A 7,963-nucleotide genomic window follows, 5' to 3' on the forward strand; every position below is an offset into this window, starting at 1 on the left:
GATCTCCCCTCTCCTCACGCTCGATCCCGACCTCGGTCGCTCGAGCTCGTCGCTGCTGCTCGCCGTCGACGCGGCCACCGACCCTCCCTCACCTCGTCGACGTGCTCAACAACCCCGCCGTCGTCCCCTACGCCTCCTGCCACCTCGTGCTGGAACTCGAAGCCCATGCAGCGACCGCGGCGACCTCGTCTCCCTCCTCTGCTCCGTCGTCGCCATCGTCGGAATCCGCGCCGCCCCGAGCACATCGAGCCTTCCCCGGGCCCTCTCTGCAACGGCCGTGAGCCCCCTGAACCTCCCCCTCCTCCCCTCCTAGCTCACCGCATCCCGTAGCTCGCTCCCCCATCGCGCTCACTCTCCCGCCGCCGCGGTCGAGCTCTCCGTCGCGGCCACCGCAAGCGTGGCTCACGTCCGACCGCGTCGTCATTCTCAGCACGTCTCCAGGGCCCCAACGCACCTATCCCTGTCCCCGGCTGTGCCTCTCCTCGCCGTAGCCGCCCACGCCCGAGCTCCGGCATCCGCCTCGGTGCTCGCCGCCGTCAGCTTCGAAGGACTCCGGCGACGCCACCGGTCCTAGTAGACGCGGCATCGACTCCCCGTTCGAACGCAACCCCCCGCGTCGATTTTGGTGGCCTGTAGCCAAATCCCGCAGCCTCCCGTGCGTCGCCGCCACGTTTTGCCTCGCCGGAGTCGCTCCGGCGCCGACGCCGACGTGGCGCAGTGGCCCCCGCCTCTGTGTCGCTGACCAGTGGGTCCTGAGGGCCCTGTTGACTGGGTTGACCCAGTCAACGTGCTGACGTGGCAGCTACTGCCACTGACATGCGGGCCCCATGCCATAAAACAAATAAAACAAATATATAAACTGCTAATTAATTTAGTTAATTAACTAAAACTTAATTAGACACTGACAGGTGGGCCCAGTAGGTTTACTAACTAATTTTAGATTAGTTTAAACTCTGTTTAACCCACTGTCTATGACAGGTGGGTCCCCCATGTCAGTTTTGACTGGTCAACCGACCAGTTGACCTGCTGACATCACTCTGATGTCATGCCTACTTCATCACACACTGTTTTGGATAAGGTTGGAATTAAATATATAATTAAAATCAGAAAATGTTTTAAAATCTTTAGAAAATCATATCTTTTAATCCGTAACTCGGATGAAAATACTTTCTACATGAAAGTTGCTCAGAACGACGTGACGAATCTGGATACGCAGTCCGTTCGTCCGCCGCACACCCCTAACCTATCGAACCAGCAACTTTCCCCCTCCGGCTCCTCTGCCCGAAAACACGGAACACCGGGAATACTTTCCCGGATGTCTTCCCCCTTCGTCGGTATCACCTACTACCGCGTTAGGGCACACCGAACACCGCGTATTGCCTTGTTATATTTTGTGACGCTTTGTTTGCTCTGTATTCATTATTTCTTCCCCCCTCTTCTCTCCGGTAGACTACGAGACCGACGCTGCTGCTGCCCAGTTCGACTACGGAGTTGACGACCCCTCTCTCTTGCCAGAGCAACCAGGCAAGCCCCCCCTTTGATCACCAGATATCGCCTACTCTTCTCTATACTGCTTGCATTAGAGTAGTGTAGCATGTTACTGCTTTCAGTTAATCCTATACTGCTGCATAGCCTGTCCTTGCTACTACTGTTGTTACCTTTACCTGCTATCCTACTGCTTAGTATAGGATACTAGTGTTCCATCAGTGGCCCTACACTCTTGTCCGTCTGCCATGCTATACTACTGGGCTGTGATCACTTCGGGAGGTGATCACGGGCATATACGATATACTTTACACAGTTACATTACCTGTGATACTGTTCGAAGATGGGGGCTGAAGGGGCAGGTGGCTCCATCCCGGTAGAGGTGGGCCTGGGTTCCCGACGGCCCCCGACTGTTACTTTGTGGCGGAGCGGCAGGGCAGGTTGAGACCACCTAGGAGACAGGTGGGCCTGGCCCTGTTCGGCGTTCGCGGATATTTAACACGCTTAACGAGATCTTGGTATTTGATCTGAGTTGGCTATGAGCCTATACGCACTAACCATCTACGCGGGAGTAGTTATGGGTATCTCGACGTCGTGGTATCAGCCGAAGCACTTCGTGACGTCAGCGACTGAGTGGCACGCGCCGGGTTGGACTGCGTTAACGCAACTTCCTTTGTAATGGAGGTTGCTAGGTCTGCTCACCGGCCGCGTACACAACGTGCAGGTGTGCTAAGGGCGATGGGCCCAGACCCATGCACGCTTAGGTTTAGACCGGCATGCTGGCCTCTCCGTTGAGCCTAGGTGGGGCTGCGACGTGTTGATCTTCCGTGGCCGGGCATGACCCAGGAAAGTGTGTCCGGCCAAATGGGATCAAGCGTGCTGGGTAAGTTGGTGCACCCCTGCAGGGAAGTTAATCTATTCGAATAGCCGTGATCTTCGGTAACAGGACGACTTGGAGTTGTACCTTGACCTTATGACAACTAGAACCGGATACTTAATAAAACACACCCTTCCAAGTGCCAGATACAACCCGGTGATCGCTCTCTAACAGGGCGACGAGGAGAGGATCGCCGGGTAGGATTATGCTATGCGATGCTACTGGAGATGCTGCTTGGAGATGCTACTTGGAGATGCTACTTGGAGATGCTACTTGGAGGACTTCAATCTACCCTCTTCTACATGCTGCAAGACGGAGGCTGCCAGAAGCGTAGCCTTCAATAGGAATAGCTATCCCCCTCTTATTCTGGCATTCTGCAGTTCAGTCCACTGATATGGCCCTTTACACATATACCCATGCATATGTAGTGTAGCTCCTTGCTTGCGAGTACTTTGGATGAGTACTCACGGTTGCTTTCTCCCCCCTTTTTCCCCTTTCCTTTCTTTCTGGTTGTCGCAACCAGATGCTGGAGTCCAGGAGCCAGACGCCACCGTCGACGACGACAACTACTACTCCGGAGGTGCCTACTACTACGTGCAGCCCGCTGACGACGACCAGGAGTAGTTAGGAGGATCCCAGGCAGGAGGCCTGCGCCTCTTTCGATCTGTATCCCAGTTTGTGCTAGCCTTCTTAAGGCAAACTTGTTTAACTTATGTCTGTACTCAGATATTGTTGCTTCCGCTGACTCGTCTATGATCGAGCACTTGTATTCGAGCCCTCGAGGCCCCTGGCTTGTATTATGATGCTTGTATGGCTTATTTTATTTGTAGAGTTGTGTTGTGATATCTTCCCGTGAGTCCCTGATCTTGATCGTACACATTTGCATGCATGATTAGTGTACGATTGAATTGGGGGCGTCACAAGTTGGTATCAGAGCCAACTGCTTGTAGGAATCCCCCTTTCCAACTCCTTGGCCGAAGTTGAGTCTAGTCATTGCAAAACTTTTACTAACTTGGCTGTGTGCCTTACGGGCCCACGTCGCCATTGGGTCGTATTAGGATCTTTTATTCCTCGACCAATACTCTGGGACTCTGAGCTCTCTTCTATTCGGGTTAAATGATTTCGCTAAAAACAAAACTAACTTTAGGTTCTCGCAAGTACTTTCTCCCGGAGAGCCACTTGTTACCGATGACCGCCTGCTGCACCAGAAGATTCCGAAGATACTCTACGATGTGCTCTCGAGACTATGTGCCATCGCTTTTGCAATTCACTTCCATCGATAAATCCCTCTGGATAACTACTTACACCTATCGTTCATATTGTCATCCCCAGTTGCTCTTGTTATTACAAGATGTCCTGAAATACTCTTCGATATTCCGAGAATTCTTTACGCTTACGGCCCTGCAGTTCCTTGCTGCATGAATACCCCTACGGATAATTACTCGCGCTTGCCGAGTATCCGCTCATCCCCAGTTGTTCTTGTGTTTCACAAAAGTCTTCAAAATACTATTCGATCTTCCGAAAATCCTTTGGAGCCTTTGGCTCTTGAAATTCTTGCTTGCTCGCATTATGGTTAATCCCATAAGTCTCGTAGTCTTATTGACATCCCTTGTCATTATCATTTGGGTCTGTTAATTCGATAGGTTGTGAATGCTCGCAATCCTCAATCAGGTCCTAGAATTCATCCCTCCGGCTCAGACGTCATTTTGGACATGAGCTGGTTATCAACCAATTAAATTGCCGTCGGTTGTGCCCCTAAGTCTATTGAACTTATCCATCCTTGGTCAGAGCGTCTGCTTCTGATCCTTTGTTTTGGAAATCTTAATTCCTTTGTTATCTAAGCATCAAATTATTCAGTTGTCCTATAATATGATGCCCGTGCATTCTTTCTTCCTCTGATTGGGTATCGATACTCATATCAGCCCCATTGTGGATCGCCATATCCACTGTTGGATTATTATCCGACAGTGTCCTTCACATTTGATCACTTTGTGAGTTCTTCCCCTGATACCTAATGCCTTTGTTAAGTTGTATCCTCCGCTTGGCCAACCATACTCTGCTTTCGGGCTTGTGTTATTTACTCTTGAAACTTGTGGTATATGTTTCTAAGAAGCCACTAAGGGTTGAACATATGCTTTCTCTAGACCGTGTGAACCTGAAAGTTTTCACGAGTCATACTCTTCTGGTGCTTCGCCAGATAAAATTTCAACACTGCAACTTAATCGAATGCGAGAAGTGGATGAAAGGTTATGCATTGGAGAAGTGGGAGTCGACCTTGAACTTTGTGTTCATGCCCATGGACGCGATGTATATCCTATCATGGAAGCTTCTTGTAATAATAACTATTTCCTTGATAACTAACATATGTTATCTATGAATTGATCCCTTGCAACCGTGGTTCTGACCATGATTGTTCTTCTTTGATCTCATTTCTCGGACAAGTTAAAACAATTGTCTTCTATGGATCAATACACCAGTCCAACCTTTACTTGATCTTGTGTCGAGTATTACCCCCCTGGTATCTCGAGATTATGATGGAACTGCATAACTTTTTATGAGTTCTTCATCAAGTGCTACCTTCCCACTGATTCCAATTTTTCGCGGGCTCTGAGTTATTGAACACTCAAAGACACCGATAACTGAACCGAGTCCGCTCTTCGGTTCAACAACTCTTCAGTAAGCTTCTATAAGTACGAGTTTGTACCCGATCACGCCATTCCTAGCCTATTTGGCTATATCATTGTCGTGACGATTCTAACTGTGCTACCTGGTCCTTATTCTCGGAGCCCCAATTTTCGACGATGAACTAACCTTACGTCGATCCTCATCGTCATATCATTTCGCCTTGAACAACAAGCTTGGTTTCGAGTTTGTGTCGTACCCTTGGTTCCAATAACCTTTCACTTCATCATTACTTGACTTGATGTCGTTACCAATCGATTACATCTTCATGAACTCTCGCGATAAAGGTGTCGTGATCATCAACATTCTGAGCTCATCCAGGATATCAATTGAATTCATGATGAGAAATACCATCCTTGCCCTCGATGAATTGTATTATCGTCGACCACTTTATTGCCCTCCCACCAACACAAGCTTGTTCATGTTTGGTGTTATACCTTGAGTTCCTTGCTATCCAGCAATTGTTCTTCTTTACCTTGGAGTATTACCATCCTTTATGTCAAGAATGTTCTGAGATTTGTTCCACCTCTTGAGAATTCTTGACATAGAAATACTTCTCACCATCACCATTCTTTCTTGGTCCCCGTGTTAATTCCAACAAGTGAACGGTGTTGTTTGGATTCTTTCCTTCTAGCAACCCTATTTTTTTTAGTTAATGGTCGAAAGTTCATTCTTAGGCTATTGACTATTGAATCACCATTCTGACATTGGTCGTGCAACCCAACCCATATTTCGGGTGCACCTTTCAACCAATGTTTAATTGTGTATGTTTTCCTCGAGCATACATCATTATACCATTTGATCTGACAAATGCTATCTCCTTGTTCACATTATTGTGAAAAATCCATCCGCTTGGAATTCTCGATGAATTGTCGCTGAGCCCATCAGCCACCTTCTCATCCTCTCCTTGGTTAAATGATGAACTCTTGTTTCGGAACTCGCTTCCATAGTTCATTTCCCGAAAATCTTACATTGTCATCTCATCAATTTGTGTTGCACCTTTTCTTCTCTGGCATCCTAAGTCGGTCAGATATGATGGTTGGGGCATATTTTCAAGAGTTATAACATTGGTCTATGTATGACCTGGTAAGGTGATGACATGCCTAGCACCCCCCCGGCTGGAGGACCTATCATTATAGATTCCTTTTCAGCAAGGTTATCCATTCATCCATGAGGAAATTGTAAGACTTATTCTACCAGTTATTCCTGATGGATCCTTCGTGTTTCCAAAGTCTGATCTTCACCTGAAGACCATGTCACTGCTATCTCGAAGCATGTCAATGGTACTCCGATTTTCAACAGGCACGTTTGAAGCACGATGCTAAATTTTGTTTATCATTTATCCTAACACCGTTGTATGGGTAATATCATGAGATTCCTCCCCCCTTACCTAAATGGTTTTCTACTTTATATCCTGTCATGGATATCTTGCTCTGCTTGTCCTTGGGAAGGATATACCCTTGAAATATGTGTTTAAACATATTTTCCTTTCCATTGTTCTGTTTAATCTGATGATCATATTTTCCTTCCATTGGTTTGTTTAAACCTTTTCTATGATCTATATGATATAAGTAGTAATAATCCACTGCTTGTGCAAACACCTCGATGTACAACTCTGTCAGTAAGACCTTGTTACTATTGTTGATGACATTCCGGTAACCACCGATGGACGGGAACCTTGCCTATTGGTCCGCCTCGTTTCAACGAGCAGGAAAATGGTTCTCTTCGTCCCTCGCCCTTGGTACCTTTGTTGTTGCCGACATGACCCTCAGACTCTCCTCTGACATGCCTTGCTTACATGATCGTGCAAGATGTCACCGACCTTCCTACTTTTAACCACATGGTGGGCCCATAACCCACAGTTTCACAGGATCGAAACCTGACTCTCCTGTACACCCCTGTTGCCCAAGTTATTCCTCGTGCTTGACTTCGTAGGTACTTCACGGGGTCACTTTCCTAGTAATATATTCTGGTATCAGACACAAAACTATTACCATTGCTCTGGACCCCTTTTACACTTTGTTTCAGGCATCGGATGATTGCCTACCCGCTTGAAACTTCTCATGGTACCTTCTTACTTTGCTCTCGACATTTTCTTGAGTTCCAGTTCGAGAGTTACTTCCGCCACCTTCCCCTATGTTAGCTACCAGATAGTCAACCTTGCATAGGTTCGTTCTGCCGGAATACCCCCTTACCTATTCGTAAGTACGTTGGAGTTCCCGAGAGAAGGGCGGCATCACCATGATGACCTGTAGCAGAGAAATGATGATGTCAAGGTAATGGATCGACCTCTTCAAGAAGAGCAACCAAGACTGAGAAGATTCGTTAGGATTTCGTAACCAGACCTTTCCCCCTTACTCCCCTCTTAAATCTCGGGACGAGATTTCTTGTAGTGGAGGAGAATTGTGACGCCCGGGTAATTAAACTACAGTGATCCTCTGCTAGTGAGGCCACGTCACCTCGATTATAGTTGCTAATCTCGAGTTAGCTCGAAACCGATTCAAATTCAAATTCAAAATTTGGTAAATAATAAAAGTTTTCAAACCTTAAAATAAAATTGTTCGGGTTGTACTAGATATTACATAGATGATTATGGTGTAGAAGACATAGTTTTATAAAATGTATAAATATTTTAAATAAATTAAAACAGAAAAGAAAATAAATAAAAGAAAGAAAATACAAAAGAGAAACAGAAACAAAAAAAAGAAGAAAAGGGGAAGCCCCCCTGGACCAGGCGGCCCAGCTCAACCCGGCCGCAGCCCCTGCCTCCCTGGACCGCCACCAGCCTGGTCGGCCCAGCCGGCCCATCCCCCCACACCGCACCCTCTCCCTGTTCCTCGGTTCCGCGCCGCTACAGGGCACGGTCGCCACCGCACCCCCCTCGCCGGCGCCGCGGGGGGATAAGATCGCCAGCCCCCC

This window comes from Triticum dicoccoides, chromosome 5B (genome assembly GCF_002162155.2).
Source record: "Triticum dicoccoides isolate Atlit2015 ecotype Zavitan chromosome 5B, WEW_v2.0, whole genome shotgun sequence".
In the NCBI taxonomy this organism is placed as follows: Eukaryota; Viridiplantae; Streptophyta; class Magnoliopsida; order Poales; family Poaceae; genus Triticum; species Triticum dicoccoides.